The sequence below is a fragment of the Ornithorhynchus anatinus genome, chromosome 6, assembly GCF_004115215.2.
Source record: "Ornithorhynchus anatinus isolate Pmale09 chromosome 6, mOrnAna1.pri.v4, whole genome shotgun sequence".
In the NCBI taxonomy this organism is placed as follows: Eukaryota; Metazoa; Chordata; class Mammalia; order Monotremata; family Ornithorhynchidae; genus Ornithorhynchus; species Ornithorhynchus anatinus.
Genome location: NC_041733.1, coordinates 29,049,628 through 29,067,811, shown reverse-complemented (window position 1 = coordinate 29,067,811; position 18,184 = coordinate 29,049,628).

The following is an 18,184-nucleotide window of genomic DNA, read 5'->3' as shown; positions in this document are numbered from 1 at the left end:
CGTTTATTGAGGGTGACTCGTGACTTGGCATTGGTCCTGTTTTAGTATCACTACTCATCTGCAACATTTTCCTACTCGTTTGTATTCCATTTCGATATCCTCTGGAAAGTTGAGGGTTACCAAATTAATGAAGCTAAGGAGAAGCAGTGTGGCCTAATAGAAAGAGCATGGGCCTGAGAGTCAGAGGACCCGGGTTCTAATCCCAGTTCCACCACTTGTTCGCTGTTGACCTTGGGCAAGTCATCTCACTTCACTATGTCTCAGTTACCTCATCTGTAAAATGGGGCTTAAAACTGTGAGCCCCATATGGGACATGGACTGTGTCCAACCTAATTTGCTTGTATCTACCCCAGCACTTAGTACGGTGCCTGGCACTTAACAAATACCATTAAATTTTTAAAAAGTTCTTATTATCTAATGGTCATTTTCCATCTTGATCTTTTATTCCTTAAAGAAACATGTGATGACCTTTATAAGTTTTTTTTTTTCAGTAGTAACTTCTTGTAGAAAACTTCATCAGGTGACATAATTCAGATGGAGCTTCCCATTAGAAAAAATGGATGAGCCTCTCATTTCTGAGGCCTGAGAGCTGTGTAGAAGAATCAATTACAGTGCTAAGTGGCTTGTAAAGCACCATTCACCCTGTCTCATCATTGATAATCATGTTCTATCCCAGCCCATGGAGTACGACAAGCAAGTAGGCATTCAGGGCCACAGTAGTAACAATAATAATAATGGTATTTGTTAAGCACTTACTTTGTGTCAAGCATTGTTCTAAGCACTGGGGTAGAGCCATGGTAATCAGGTTGTCCCATAGGGGGCTCACAGTCTTAATCCCCATTTTACAGATGAAGTAAATGAGGCACAGAGAAGTGAAGTGACTTGCCCAAAGTCACACAGCTGATAAGTGGCAGAGCCGGGATTAGAACCCACAACCTCTGACTCCCAAGCCCGTACTCTTTCCACTAAGCCATGCTTTTTCTCTACCTGGAGTACCTTGAGAAGAGCATGTGCTGTCTTCAGCCGCATTAACCATTACAGGCAGAACTGGGACTAGTAGCCTAGTCTCCTGATTCCCAAAGTAGTGCCCTTTCCCCCAGACCACTATGGAAAGTGCATTACCCACCGCACATAGGTACATATCTGAGAAAAAGCAGGGTGGAAAGAACAGAGGCCTGGGAATCAGAGAAGCTGGGTTCTAATCCTGGCTCTACCGACTACTTGCTTAGTGACCTTGGGCGGTCACTTAATTTTTCTATGTCTCGGTTTCTTCAACTGTAAAATTCAATACTTATTCTCCTTCCTACTTTGACTGTGAGCCCATGTGGTACAAGGGACTGTGTCCAACGTGATTATAGTATCTACCCCAGTGCTCAGAACAGGGTGACAGATAGTAAGAACTTAATGAATATAATAATAATTTAAAAAACCCAACAAGCAGGCAACAAATAATTGGTTGACTGGTTGGATTCATCTATCATCTAACTTTGTGTCTCTGTTTTATTCTTTCTGTTGAAGGGTAAGCCCTTTGGAGCATTCAATTTCTTGGTGTCAAGCTACCTTATTTTGGATTTGGGAAAAAGCATATTTGGATAAATCATGCAAAGAATTTATGGCCATTAATGGTGGAAGAATAGAATCAACCAATTTGTTTACATGGTAAAGGAAATTTAAATGCAAGACCAGTGTAGGTGTGAAAATCACCAGATGGAATATTGCATAAACCTCCTTCCTGAGAAGGGATGTCGGAATTTGAGGGCTTTCGCAAAGTTACCGCATGCCCACCTCTGTCCAGATCTCTGCAGGGGTACCCACCTAATTAAGACACATTGATTCCTTTTCGGGTGAATAAGAGCTGTGCAAGTTCTAACTGGGTAGGCTCCAGCCAGCTCTTAGGAAAGTAGAGGAACCCTAGACTGAATTTCCCCCGGGGGGGAAAATAACAAAACAGCTAGTTGGTATTTGAAGAGGAGATCTGCTTTTTGATTGGCATGGTTTTTGAGGTGGGATTCATTCTGGAGTTCCCCATGTCATTCATTCATTTGATCATATTTACTGAGTGCTTACTGTGTGCAGAGCACTGTACTAAGTGCTTGGAAAGTACAATTCAGCGACAGAGACAATCCCTACCCAACAATGGGCTCACAGTCTAGAAGAAGGAAGACAGACAACACAACAAAACAAGTAAACAGGCATCAATAGCATCAGTAAAAATAAATAGAATTAGAGATGTATATATACATCATTAATAAAATAAATAGAATAATTAATATGTACATATATAAACAAGTGCTATGGTGCTGGGAGGGAGGTAGAGCAGAGGGAAGGAGTCGGAGTGATTGGGAGGGGAGAAGGAGCAGAGGAAAAGGGGGGCTTAGTCTGGGAAGGCCTCCTGGAGAGGTGAGCTTCCCACTGACCCAACCAGGGAACCCCAACATGACGCCTCAGTTGGAGGAATTGGAAACCATCCCCACAAGATCCTGACAGATGCCTCTCCAATCCTGTGGCGGTAACTCATAGACACTATCTTGTGGCTCCTGGGCTTTATCACCATCCAGGCTCCAATTATAACCCCGACAAGAACAGAAAACAGAATTTAGAGTGAATTGAAAGAAATGTGGACTACATTCTCATAAGAACAGAAGCCAGTGAAGCTCACACTTGTCACAAAGTCATGGAATAGATCATCATAATGGTGGAATGTGCTGAGTTCCCATTGCTGACACATTTAGGGTGTGTCACTCATATGTGAGTAATGAAATAGTCAGCAAAAATGACAGACACAGTAGAGAGATTTTCCAGACTAGTCTGAAATTTAGCTTCTAAATTTTTTTAAAGTGCAGAATATGGGACCCAGGTTTTATATTTGCAAAATTCCAAATTTAATTTCATCTTCTCTTCCTCACCTGGAACATGTTGCAATTCGATCAAATTGCCCCACTTAAGATCACAATTAGAGTAGGATCTGGAAGGTAATTTAACCATGTTTGGAATAAGGATTATTGCAGCTAAAATATACTAAACTTCATCTTCCTGTGCAGCAAAACAGTGATCTCTCCTAAATCATCTTGTCAAGCACCAGTAGTACATTGGGGAAGCAGTGTGGCTCAGTGGAAAGAGCCCAGGCTTGGGAGTCAGAGGTCATGGGTTCTAATCCCGGCTCCGCCACTTGTCAGCTGTGTGACTTTGGGCAAGTCACTTAACTTCTCTGTGCCTAAATTCCCTCATCTGTAAAATGGAGATTAAGACTGTGAGCCCCATGCGGGACAACCTGATCACCTTGTATCCCCCCCAGTGCTTAGAACAGTGCTTTGCACATAGTGAGCACTTAACAAATACCATCATTATTATCATTATTACTATTATTATTATTATTAAGTGTTAGTACCGTGCTCTGCACATAGTAAATGTTCAGTAAATTTCTTTGAATAATTGATTGATTGATAATCAGAAATGGAAGAAATTAGGAACTGACTAAAATACACGTTGGCCAGTTCTTGTGTTGCACTTGGGCCTCATTTAAGAACTGTACTGGGAATGGGGAGAAAAACCATAGATTAAGAAAGCAGTATGGCCTATTGGAAGGAGTCAGAGGACCTGGGCTCTAATATTGATTATCCTACTTGTCTGGTATGTAATCTTGTTTGAAACACTGAATTTAACTAAGCCTCAGTTTCCTCATCTGTAAAATGGGGATTGAATTCTCCTCCCTCTGATTTAGACTGTGAGCTCTACTTTGGACTGTGGCCAACCTGATTAACTTGGATCTTTCCTGGGCTAGTTTAGTGCCTGGCACAAAATAAGCACTTTACACGTGCCATAAAAAAAGAGATAAAGACTGAAAGACGTTTTGAGCTAAAGCTTTCCAAAATTGGAAATCTGGGTGGGGCTCAGGTGAGTACCAGCTCCAAATTAGTGCTTAGGTGACCACAGATGGCACTCAACAATACCAGATGCAGACAGCTGTGATGTCACATGTGTTTCACTGGGCACATTTGGAGATGTCATAGGTGCCATTTTGTGGAAACAAACTGAGTTTGTCCAAATGTAGACCATTTCTTCATAGGGCCCTTGCCCCTCCCCATTTGCTTCCAGGTTGATGAGTGCCTCTCCTACTTTCCTCTGCAAGTGGGTGTCACTTCCAAACCATGGAAATTGGGAGGGAGACTGGGCATTTAAAATTAAAATACTCGATACAAAGACTTCCAGTGCCATAACTGTACTGACTGTGGACAGACAAGCTGAAAACTAGACTGTCCAGTATAAAACAGGAAATATTACTATCCTAGTAGTGGCGCTGAACCAAAATGGGAATAGTCTGAACTCTAGTTCAATGTGTGTGAATGTGTGTGCTCATGTGGAGGGATGGGTAGTAAAGAGGTTGAGTTGTGAGTAGTCCCTGGCTACCACCTGAAGGGGGGACATGCATAGATATGGAGTGGCTATTTGAGCCTGATCGTTTATAGCCATGGTGACATAGTGATTCATGTATTGGCCCTGGGTCCTTGGGCTTTCCCCAAGCAGTAAAAGGTCCATCCTTAATCAGTCATCTAGATCACACCCTAATTTTTTAGGTGAACCTCATTTAGACCCACCCAAACAGATGAGAGTCCATTCTGTTTCTCCTGTTTTAAGAACCTTCCAGGTAAAGAGATGCTCCAATCTCTGCCTGTGATGAATTGCAATAGTTAACATTTTAACTGGATTTAAGCCAAACTCCTCATGCTGTAATTCAAACCTCTTGTTCCATTGGTAATGAAAATTGATATCTTTAGGAAAGGAAATCCTTTCCTCTCCATTTCCCAACCATTCCTAACGAACGTTATGTAGGTAAGAGTGCTCTAGGGGTACTTTTATGAGCCCCCTTTGATCAGAAGAATTGGGAACTTTAGGATATAATGTGGAATATAAACATTTCGTTCAGTGCTTTGCACACCGCAAGCACTCAATAAATATGATTGAATGAATGAATGGAATATGGATGTAGATCAGGCTGGTAGTATAGGGATGAGGGAAAGATTCAGTGTGGGAGGTATCAAATTTTAAAAAGATCACACCAGCGAACCTCTCTTGCATACATATTAAGTTCATGCCCTTAGTAATAGCTATTTAATGGTTTGTGTTTTCCTCAAGCCTTTAAAATCTTTAGTTAATTCTTCTATTAACATGTTATCCCTTCACAGGTAAGGAAAAGGAGAAACTTAGTAGTAATTATATTGTTATTTTCATGACACCTTACTTTCCTAGGACACAAGGGCCAAGAATAACAAATTATTGTTTAAAAAATTTCATTTTGGAGATTCTACGCTGCAAAAGAATCTTGTGTCCTTTTGACCTCAAAAAGCCACAGTCACAAGTTTTCAGAAAGTAAACTTACTTTATCCCTAACCTGGAAAGTAACACCAGACCTGGCCTGACCCTTAGAAGCTACCTTGGAAGAGCAAATGGGCTAAATTTAACCTGGCTCCTCCTACATCAAAGCACCACTGAGTCCCATCTCTTCCTTGACATTGGTCATGTTGTCAACTCTTGCTCAGCTAGCGCTAAAATTGCAACAACTACTGAACGCCTGGGCAATTTCTTAATCTTCCCAACATACGTAAAATAGGAGGGAAATAATCCCGTTTTTAAGGCAAAAACAGGGGCTTAGTGGTTAAGTGTCTTATTCAGATGAAAGTCAATTATAAGTAAATCTTAGACAATCAGCCCTGCCTGTTGCATCTTGTTGAGTCTTTTCTCTCTTCAAGGGCCAAATCTGCCCACTGCATTTTGATCTTTTCCTTCCTGACAGAACAGTCTCTGTATTTTTAGATCCAGGAACCTGAAAACGTCAATTATTATTCTGAAACATGTCAATTTGTTTTAAAGCCACATATTTATAATGTTTGTCTGTGGCATAATAATAGTGATCATGAAGATGGCTTTTATCAAGTGCTTACTATGTGCCCAGCTCTCTGCTAAAAACTGAGGCTCACACCGGAAAATCATATTGGACAAACTCCCTGTTCTAGGTGGGGTCTAGGTCTAGGTCTAGGTCTAGGTCCGCTCAACTGTATATATTTCCATTACCCTATTTATTTTGTTAATGATTGTACATCGCCTTGATTCTATTTAGTTGCCATTGTTTTTACGAGATGTTCTTCCCCTTGACTCTATTTATTGCCATTGTTCTTGTCTGTCCATCTCCCCCGATTAGACTGTAAGCCCGTCAAACGGCAGGGACGTCTCTATCTGTTGCCGACTTGTTCATCCCAAGCGCTTAGTACAGTGCTCTGCACACAGTAAGCGCTCAATAAATACTATTGAATGAATGAATGGGTTCACCTCTAAAAGGGAAGGAGAACAGTTATTTCACCCCCATTTTACAAAAGAGAAAACTGAGGCATTGAGCAGTTAAGTGACTTACCCAAGGTCTTGGAGTAGGCAAGTGGTGGAATTGGCAACAGGACCCAGGCCTCCTGACTTTCCATCCTATGCTCTTTCCACTGGATCTTCCTAATGCTTCACACATTCTTGAGGTGAAACCAAACATAAAATTAATAGGTTGTTGTTTTCCACCAAAATCATTTGGAAGGTAATACTTCTGCTGGCCTTTCATGCACATTCCCTTTGCTGATTTCATTTTCACTCTTAACAGGATGAAAACATTCTCAAACAAAAAGCATGCCAAAATTTCAGGAGTTGATTTTACTGTTCCGGTTGCCATAGAAAAGCTTTCAGTTCTGAAGTATTCATCATCATTCAGCAAAACATTTCCAAGTCTTCTGTGATATATTTAGTTGGTTTTCCCTTTCCTTTCCTTTAATCTGAGCCTCCATTTTTAAAGTATTATTTTTTAGTTTCCCCTTATATTTCCCTAGGTTACCATTAAAATCATTTGAAATAACTTCCATTTTCCAACATAGTTTAGGCTCTTAAAAAGAGCTGTGGCTTTTGGGAAGGTAAATAGGAAGGAGAGCACAAACATCTTTCTCCTTTGCATCCAAAGGCACCACAGTTCCCGCCTGTATTGGGGTTATATAACCTCATGATATTTTCTTTGGTAGTGATCTTTTCTAGGAGGTTGTCATACCTGCAAGTGAAAAGATAAGACATTTTATAACAGATGTGAGTCCGAAATGGAAATATCAACAGAAGACTGAAGCTTGGGTTTCTGAAGCACAATTTTTATACCTTGTTAAACTGCTCTAGAGAGAAACGGATCAATTCTTGCAGCTATCCCGTTCTTTTTCCTTGTTTTTCTTTTTTTAAATTGTGCCCTTCATTTAAAAAGAACCTCAGGGAGCAAGAACACTAAAATGCATGTGAATACAAACACAGATGTGCATATAACCGCCCCCTAAAACCACAGCCCCATTAAAGCAGTGGTAACATTTACCTATCCACTGCGGTATGTGGCCAACCAGAAAAGATGGCTTCTCTGCATGCCTTAACGGTCAGTAAACCATAGTTGTGTTGGAGCAGGCAGAGTAGAAAATGCCAAAGGAAAACACACTCCAAAAGAAACACCTTTTCCCAATGAAGCCAGTGGTGAAAAGCCCAAGGCAATATCCCCGCTGTTCGAGGGATAACTCAAAGCTTGTAGCAACCCTTCTGTATTTTGTCAGCAAAATTTAAGGTCACTCAATCAAAATCAAAGATTTCCACAGGAAAAGAAAGCAAGCTAAGCTAAGAAAAAAGTCAATTCTTGCAGTATAGAGCCACATCAATGCCATGCTATGATTGCTGACAGGATTTGAACAGAATATGAGTGGAAGCTTTTTTTTTTCTGCTGTTTATATGCATTGTGGCTGCCAGAAATTTTTCAAACATATTTATGCTACTGGGTTTGCCACTGCATTCTGTACTGCTATGCTTTAGTGCTTCCTCCCATAAAAAGCTTCGTCGAAAAGAAGACAGTGTCTGAAACTAAAAGCAGAATTTTTAAACCTTAATAAACTGCTCTAGAGAGAAACAGATCAATTCTTGCAGTTTGGCATAAAGTAAGTGCTTGGCATATAGTAAGCATTTAACAAATACCATTATTATTCTAGATAACAATTTCATCGACAAAGGATCTAATGAGAATTTCAAAGCACTTCATAAAGTTGATCTCATTTGCTGGCAAAATATCCCTTGAAGTGTCATTTTCCTCCATTTTTCAAGGACAAAGACCCAGGCACAGTGAGGAAGTATTGAGAAAATACACCTTTCAGAGATATAGATGTTCTAAAGGATACAGGAAGTATCACAATTTAGAGAAGATTACAGGCTAGAAGAAGCAAAACAGAGCTTGAGGTAAATTCACTTAATAAAACCTATAGTGATTGGCTTGCTTATCTCCAGCCCTGGTCTCTCTCCTGCTCCACAGTCTTGCATTTCCTCCTGCCTTCAAGACATCTCAAACATCCCACCAACACCTCAAACTTAACATGTCCAAAACAGAACTCCTCATCTTCACACTCAAACCCCGTCCTCCCCATGATTTCCCCATTTCCCATTTCCTGTCTCACTTTGGCATTATCCTTGACTCATCTTGCTCATTCCACCTACATATTCAATCCATCATTAAATCACATCCATTCAAACCTTCACAACATCGCTAAAATCCACCCTTTCCTCTCCATCCAAACTGTACCACGTAGCAGTGTGGATCAGTGGGAAGAGTACGGGCTTGGGAGTCAGAGGTCATGGGTTCAAATCCAAGCTATTACTTGTCAGCTGTGTGACTGTGGGCAAGTCACTTCACTTCTCTGTGCCTCAGTGACCTCATCTGTAAAATGGGGATTAAGACTGTGAGCCTCACATGGGACAACCTGATTACCCTCTGTCTATCCTAGTGCTTTGAACAGTGTTCTGCACATAGTAAGCACTTAACAAATAGCAACATTATCATTATTATTAATCCAAGCACTTATCCTATCCCACCTTGATTATCAGACTTCTTCCCGACCTCCCTGCCTCCTGTCTCTGCAATCTAATTTATGCTTCATTCTGCTGCCTGGATCATTTTTCTACAAAAATGTTCAGTTCACGTTTCCCCACTCCTCAAGAACCTGCAGTAGTTGTCCATCCACCTCCGCATCAAACAGATGCCCTCAATCATCTTGCCCCCTCCTACCCCACCTCTCTACTCTCCTACTACAACTCGGCCCGCACACTTCACTCCTCTAATGCCAGCCTACTCACTGTACCTCAATCTCATCTATCTCGGCTGGAATGCCCTCCCTCTTCCCCACCTTACTCTCCCCACCTTCCAAGTCTTATTGAAGACACAGCTCTTCCAAGAAGCAGTCCCTAAGCTTTCTTTTCCTCTTCTTCCACTCCCTTCTGTGCCAACCTGATTTGTTCCCTTTACTCACCCCTCCCTCAGCCCACAACACTCATCTACATATCTGTAATTTATTTATATTAATGTCTGCATCCCCCTCTAGATTGTAAGCTCACTGTAGGCAGGAAATGTCTATATATTGCTGAATTATATTCTCGCAAGCACTTAGTACAGTGCTGTATACACAGTAAGCACTCAATAAAACGATTGATTATAGAAAAATGATTTGGGCAACAGAGTGAAGGATAGATTGGAAAAGGGAGAAGCTGGAGACAGACTGATCAGTAAAGAGTCTGAATTTGAAGCAAAAGAAATTGATTAAAAATAATTGATCAAATAAAGATGATTTGGGGCCAGTGTAGTAAAAAATAGAATCACAAAACAGGAATCCAGGAGGTCACCTGAGACACCTTCCTCCAGGCAAGTGAGTAACTACACCATCAAGGATAAATCACTGTCTATTCTTCTCAAAAGGTCTCCAGGGATAGAGATTCCACAGAATCTTATTCAGTGTTTTAACTCTCCAGTGATCAAGAAGTTTTTCTTTATTTACAGTTGACCTCTTTTCTTCTTTAATTTTAGCCCATTCCCCTAACTTTGCCCCCTTGAGTGTAAAGAACAGACTGATCAGTATTCTCTGCATAAAAACATTTCATGTATTTGAAGATATATGCTTCAAGTCACCCCTTACCTCATTTTTTTTGAGCTAAACGGTCCTAAATCTCATGAAATTTTTCATAGAACCTAAGTGATAACCATGTAATGATTTTATTCCCGGTTTTCAGACACTTTTCAATTTCTAAATATTAGTACTGAAGTTCATTCTGTTTCCCCATTATTCCTGTCTTGCAGAGTATTAGCAGCCCTGTCCAACTGGGCGTGATCTGCAAACTTGTTAAGCAAACTTTCAGTCCATCTGCCTAGATCATGATCATCCATGCACTTAAATCTGGACCCTTTAAAGCACTTGATAGTAATCCCCTCACCCTTAGCCCCAAAGCACTTACACACATACCTATAATTTATTTTAATGTCTCTCTTCCCCTTTAGACTGTAAGCCCATTACGGTCAGGGAGCATGTTTGTTCAATCATATCTCCAACTCTGTCTCCCAAGGGCTTAGTACAGTGCTCTGTACACAATAAGTGCTCAATAAATGCTTTTGATTAATTAATGATAAAAAATAAGGGAAATAGCATGGCCTAGTGGAAAAAACACAGGCCTGGGAATCAGAGGACTTGGGTTTTAATCCCAGCTCCGCCACTTGTCAGCTGTGTGACTTGGGTAAGTCACTTCATTTCTCTGTGCCTCAGTGACCTCATCTGTAAGATGGGGATTAAGAGTGAGAACACAATGTGGGACAGGAACCGTGTCTAACCTGATTACTTATTCATAATAATGTCCATCTGCCCCTTTAGTCCATAAACTCATTATGGGCAGGGAAGTATTGGCTAATTCTGTCGTATAGTTCTCTCCAAGCCTCTTAGTACGGTGATGTGCACATAGTGAGTGCTCAGTAAATACATTTGTTTGATTAATAATAATAATAATGATGATGGTATTTGTTAAGCACTTACTGTGTGCCAAGCACTGTAATAAACTCTGGGGTAGATACAAGGTAATCAGATTGTCCCATGTGGGGCTCTCAGTCTTCAACCCCATTTTACAGATGAGGTAAGTGAGGCACAGAGAAGTGAAGTAGCTTGCCCAAGCAGACAAGTGGTGGAGTCGCGATTAGAATCTTCGCCCTTTGACTCCCAAGCCCATGCTCTTTCCACTAAGCCACACTGCTTCTCCTTGATTCTTTATCCTATACCTATCCCAGGATACAAAAATACAATATCGTTTTACTGAACTCTCCCAAGTGCTTAGTACAGTGCTCTGGACATAGTAAGTGCTCAATAAATGTGATTGACCGACTGACTAGTACATAAGTGCTTAATGAATACCATTTTTAAAAATATTTCATTTGGCTTCTTTCAGAATCGTATTACTGGCTTCTGTTAGAACTTATTGGCAATTTCTTTAAACATTTTAAGTTATAGTTATGTAAGTATTTTACACTCTACAGGAACATCTGAATTTTATAATTTAGGATCTGGCAACGCTATTCACAATCCCCACTCATTGGATGTAGTTTCTTAAGAAGCTTAGAAATATTTCCTCAACCCAGAAATTTCAAACCTCAGAGCCAGTAAATGGACCTAAATATTATGTAAAAAAGTAAAGCTCACAGACTGTGAGATGATGGGGTGAAATGGTGATATCGTTCTAACAAAATGTAGCATTCCATAGAAAGCACGAACTTCGTTGTTTATTTTATGTACGTTTTCCCTGGAAGGCAACCTTTAGGAAGTTGTGCTTAGCATCATGAAGATAGCAGATGTAGGATTCTGAGTTTGGCCTTTAATTTTCCACTTGTTTCTGATCGCTGCCCTATATTTTCATTCCTTTTCAGGTTTCTTTAAGAAAAACTCCGCTAGGTGGTGCTCCTAAGCGAGATGACTGGATATTAGTAGCCCTCTCTGAAGTTGATTCAGTGCTGTCAACTGAATCAACACCCAACTTTGAGCTCCACTTCACTTGGGTATCTACATTTCCTCTGCTCTGAACTCTAAGTTTCCAGAAAAATGAGACCAGGGTTGAATTTCAAGATGTTTTGCTAATGGATATTATATGTCCTTAGAGCAAACTTACCGATCACAGTTCACACCTGGTGGAAAGTGAAAGTCAACACTAAAGAAAATATAAGAATGAAAAACTCCAATCGGATCTGCAGTAGAATATCATATGTAAGAAGTAAATGATCTCGATGTGAGCATGGATGCTGAGATGGTGAGGAACCAGGACCTTGCAAATCACGGGCCTGCTGGACCCACTTCCCTGGGCCCTCCCAGGAGTAGAAATTGCTACTACTTCCCTAGCAAGGCCTAGTGGAAAGAGCATGGAGCTCAAGAGCATTGCCTGGAAGTCAGAGGATGTGGGTTCTAATCCCAACTCTGCTCCTTGTCTCCTGTGTGACCTTGGACAAGTCACTTAACTTCTCTGGGCCTCAGTTTCCTCATCTGTAAAATGGGAATCATGACCGTGAGCCCCATGAGGGACATGGACTGTGTCCGACCTGATTACCTTGTATCTACCCCAAAGCTTCTTAGAACAGTGCTTGACACATAGTAAGAACTTAGGAAATACCTCAATTATTATTATTATTCTTATTACATCTCTATATGCCCATTTCTATGGCTGTTGTTGCTACCACTGCCAGCTTCTTCCAGCTATTTCAGTGCTACCAAGATGGTCCAAAGAGTAGCCCAGTAGAATTATCTCCACTCTCGATCGAATCCTCTACTGGCTACGGCCTGGAACGCCCACACCGGTACCCCAATATCAGGATTAGCCCCTCTGCCTCAGACTCTTTCAAGTGCTTGACCTAATGAAAGTCTTGCCTTAACTCTTCATAGCCCTTTCTATAACCGCCTGGCCAAATCCCCTTCACTCTAGGAGAGGAACCATTTAGACAATGACTTTTACCACCTTCAAAGTCTTACTGAAAGTACATCTCCTCCAAGAAGCCTTCCTCACTAAGCCCTCATCTCTTCTCCCATTCTCTTCTGTGTCACCCCGATTTGCTTCCTTTATTCACCACCCCTCTCAGTTCCACGGCACTTATGTACATATCAGTAATCTATATTAATGTCTAATGCCCCCTCTAGACTGTATGCTCGTTGTGGGTGGAGAGCGTGCTTATTAACTGTGTTATATTGGACTCTCCCAAGCATTTAGCACACAGTAAGAGCTCAGTAGATATGATTGATTGACTGGCTGGGCAAGTAATGATAAGTGCTGATTTAATAATTAATAATAGTAATAATAATGGTATTTGTTAAGCACTTACCATGTGCCAAGCACTGTTGTAAGCACTGGGGTCGCCAGGTTGTCCCATGTGGGGATCACAGTCTTAATCCCCATTTTACAGATGAGGTAAATGAGGCACAGAGAAGTTAAGTGACTTGCCCAAAGTCACACAACTGATAAGCGGCAGAACCTGTGATTTCTGACTCCCAAGCCCGTGCTCTTTCCACTAAGCCAAGCTGCTTCTCGTCATATGATTTCATTCACATATTATATTGTAGAAAATATGACTGCTAAAAATGCATTTGTAAAGTTGATAAAATATCCCCAATATTTTTTTTGAGTTGCTTTTTTAATATCAGTTGAACCTGATTCCATGAAATGAACAGAACTAATAGAAACTCTGCAGACTCAGGGAGTTAACCTACCAGATTTTTTTATGTGCTGTACTAAGGGCTGGAAAAGGTACAACCTAATCAGGTTGAACACAGTCTATGTCCAACATGGGGTTTACAGTCTTAATCCCCATTTTACAAATGAGGTAACTGAGGCACAGAGGAATGAACTGATCTGCCCAAGGTCACACAACAGACAAGTGGCAGAGCTGGGATTAGAACCCAGGTGCATCTGACTCTTAGTAGTAACAGTAATAGTATTTATTAAGTGTTTACTGTGTGCAGAACACTATACCAAGCACTGGGAAAGGCTACAGTGGAAGAAATTTGACACAGTCCCTGTCCCTCAGGGAGCTCACAATCTAAAAAGGCCTGTGCTCTATGTATTAGGCCACACTGCTTCTGTTCTTTGAAAACCTACTGTTGTCTGATGGGAATAAGTTATTTTTGAAGCCAGGCTTAAAATAAGCAAATTAAATTGATCGAGCTGTTAGCCTTGACAATGCCTCCTTGTCGGAACGATATTAAGAAATCATCATTCCCTTTCAACACAGCAAACCTAAAATAACAAGCACATTCTTCACCCATACTCCCTACTGGCTATTTGCTTCCAAGGGTAATTTAAGGTGTTGATTATGCAGGACCAGAAGATGCATGACTCACTCCAGCTACATAGGGCTGAGTGCTGAACTGATAATCGTCTGATAAGCTTCAAACTCACACTAGCAATACAACTAATGTCTAGAAAAGAGGTATCCAAATGAGTAAATGGCTCATTGCCAAGTTCTTGGAGAATCAGGAAGCCTTCAAGTTGTTTTGTGGTAACTTCCCAGTAGCTCTAATGGAATAAGAATCTCCAGCTGCAAGAACCAATATGAACAGCAACTACCACTTCTCATCATTGAGAATTCTCAAGGGTGTCAAGAACACTAAAAATACTCTGGATACATCTTTATCCCACTGAGGATGCAGCCCCAGAAGCACAGAAAACTGGCTAATATGTGAAAATATGGTCTTATCTTCAACTTTTCAGGAAGTTACTACTATAGGTGAAACATGGAAAGTGATTGAGCAACTGGATTTGATGGCATTTATACAAAAATCTCCCAGTTTTAGGAACAGGTGAAGCAGGTAGTTGCTTAAAGCCCCACCTCTCCCCACAACTGACAGAAGTCCCCCCCTACCCCAATCCCCAGTGTGAAAGACTTGAGGATATATCATTGGCCCCATTTCCTTGCCCCATTCCAACTCAACAGGAACAACGTGATCTAGTGGAAAGAGCAAGGGCCTAGGAGTCAAAAGGCTTGGGTACTAATCCCAGCTCTGACATGAGCCTGCTGTGTGACCTTGGGCCTCAGTTACCTCATGGGTAAAATGGAGATTTAATATTTTTTCTCCCTCCTACTTAGACTGTGAGTCATCATGTGGAACAGTGAATGTGTCTAACATGATCATCTTATATCTTCTCCAGAGCTTAGAATAGTGCTTAACACATGCTAAGTGTTTAACAAATACTATTATTATTATTAGATGTTTAGGAACCCCAGACAATTCCATCTTTTGTGTCTCCAATCTTGTAGTGCAAAGGTTTAAAATGCCCGTCTACTGCTGTGATAGTTCTTCTATTCAGTTCTGCTATTTAGTTCTGGTTCCTTCCTTCCCTCCCCCAGGCTCACTCTCTGGATGCCAAATGTCAGTTCACCGTTGGATGATAAAAAGCTAAAACTAGTCCAGCAAGGAAGGAACTGATGCATCAGTGGTATTTATTGAGTGCTAATGGTATGCAGTGCATGGTATTAAGTATTTAGGAGAGTATGGTGATGTTAGTAGACATGATCTCTGCCCTCAAAGAGCTTGCAATCCAGCAGAAACAGAAGTAGTTAACATGTTGGAGAAGATTTAGGGACGGAGGAGAAGGGGTAACTAAGAGTTTCAGGATAGAAAAGAAATCTGGAGGGTGGAGTTGAGAGCGGTGACCTGATCATCGAGAGTGGGAAGAGAGGACGGGTAGCAAGATGCTTTTGGAGAGATGGATGGGGTCAAGAGAGCGGAGGTCTCTGTGGGGGAGTAGTACAGATTTGCAGGGGGAGGGAGTGTGAGAGAGGAGGCAGGTGAGAAGGTGATGGTCTGAGAGAGGGATTTTAGAGTCAGTGAGGGAGAAGATAGTGCAGCGGTAGGAGATGACGAGATTGAGGGTGTGACCGAGTCGGTGAGTGGGCAAGGTTTGGTGGAGTAGAGGTCAGCAGAGTCGACGAGCGATAGCAGGCGGGCGGCAGAGGAGTCACCGGGTACATCCATGGATGTCGAAGTCTCCGAGGATCAGAGTGGGCAGAGAGAAGGAGAGAAGGAAGGTGAGAAAGGGGTCAAGGTGGTTGAAGAAGTCAGCAGTGAGACCGGGAGGGCAGTAGATGACGGCTACAAGTATCCGGAGGGGGTGGTAGAGGCGAATGATAGGGGCTTCAAAGGAGGGGAAGGAGAGGGAAGGGGGAGGAGGGATAGTGCGGAAGCGGCATCGGAGTGAGAGAAGGAAGCCGACGCCTCCTCTCTTTCTGGTGAGTCTGGGGGTGTGGGAGAAGGAGAGGCCTCTGCTGGAGAGAGCAGTGGCGGAGATCGTGTCTTCAGAAGTGAGCCAGGTCTCCATAAGGGCGAGGAGGAGGAGAGAGCGGGAAAGGAAAAGGTCAAGAATGAAAGGTAGTTTACCACACTTGAAAGTAGCTGTGGGTGCAGGGGCGGGGAGGGAAGGGTTTGGATGGGAATGAGGTGGTGGGGCCCTGGTCGGGGAGAGGGGGAGGAGGGGTGGCGGTGGGACAGGAGGATTGGGATGGGGTGTGGGTGGGGAAGAGGAAAGTGGGGAGGGTGGGAGGAGGGGGTTTGGTGGAAAGGAGCGTAGGGGGAGGGGGAAGAAGGGTGGTGCTGGTAAAGTGGGTTTCTAGGGTGGGGGAGAGGAGGGGGAAGGAGGCAGAGGAGAGAGCGGGAAAGAGCTGGGCGAGAGAGGGGAAGGGGAAGGAGAGAATTGGGAGGGGCACATGGGAGGAGGAGGGGGTGGAGGGACATGGTGAGGCCAGAGAGGTAGGTGGCAGCACTGACAATTAACGATAACATGCAAAAGCGGTAATATAGTAACATGATACAATGAAATATTATTAATAAGCGGGAGATGACCAGGGTCGGGGGTTGACCTGACTAAGGGTCGACCCGATCAAAATCAAAGTCAAAAGGCCAGCGGCAAGGAGAGTCCCGGGGCTCATGTCCAAATGTCTCTGAGGTGGCGGCCTGGAGCCCTGCGGATGTCCGGGGTGGGTTGCAGGCATAGGTGGCGGCTAAGGTAAGGTAACACGGTGAGAACAAGGACATCGACATCGTCGCCTAGGGCGGGGGAGATCAATCAGCTCACAGGGGAAGAGGGGGTGAGGGCTTCCCAAAATGGCCACTTCTGGGCAGAGTTGGGGGAGGGTGGTTGGAAAGCACAATGTCCCAAGGCCCGGAGTGGGAGGAGCAGGCGAGCACAATGTCCCCAGGCCCGAGCAAGGGAGCACAGTGTCCCCAGGCCCCAGCAGCAATGTGCTCCCGAGCAGGGGAGCACAATGGGAGCTGGTGGCTGGGGGGTCTGCGGGGGCAGGGGGGTTGGGAGGAAAGATCCTCAGTGCCGGAGTCCTTGAGCGAGGGTGCAGAGGCCCGGGTTGCAGAGCTGACTATAAGCCCAGGGGCAGGTCATGGAGGACTGAGAGCGTGGCTCCAAGGAAGTAGAGGGCTCCAGTCGACGTGGCGGCGGTGACTGTGTCCGTCAGTCTGCTTTAGGATACCGTAGCGGGCGGGCTCGGCCCAGCTCGGCCCGGCACAGTACGGCACCGCTCGGCATGAGTCGGCTCGGCCCGGCCTGGCTCGGCCCGGTACAATACGGCATGGCACGGCTTGGCACGGGCACGACTCGGCATGGCTTGCACGGATCGGCTCCTCCATGCCCTCATGCACTGGTGGTGATCCAGAACTAAGGGGAGGAGCAGTGTGGCCCAAGTGGAAAGATCATAAGCCTAGGTACAAATCCCAGCTCTGCCACCTGCCTGCTGTGTGACCTTGGGCAAGTCACTTTACTGCTCTGTGTCTCAATTCTCTCATCTGAAAATGGGAATTCAATACCTTTTCAATACCTGTTCTCCTTCCTACTTAGACTGTCGAGCCCCATATGGGACAGGGTCTGTGTCTGACTGGATTATCTTGCATCTACTCCACTGCTTAGAACAGTGCTTGACACCTAATAAGCATTTTACAAGTACCACGATTATATTATTATCATTATTATTATGAGTGGTGCAAGATCAATGGAAGAGATAAGGGGATAGAGGAGGTGGGTTAAATAGAGAAAGCACTCTTGAGGCTGTAGACCTTTGGGAAGGATGGTTATTAGAGAGTCCTGGGAAAGAATAATAATAATAATAATAATAATAATAATGTTGGTATTTGTTAAGCGCTTACTATGTGCCGAGCACTGTTCTAAGCGCTGGGGTAGACATAGGGGAATCAGGTTGTCCCACGTGGGGCTCACAGTCTTAATCCCCATTTTACAGATGAGGGAACTGAGGCACAGAGAAGTTAAGTGACTTGCCCACAGTCACACAGCCAACAAGTGG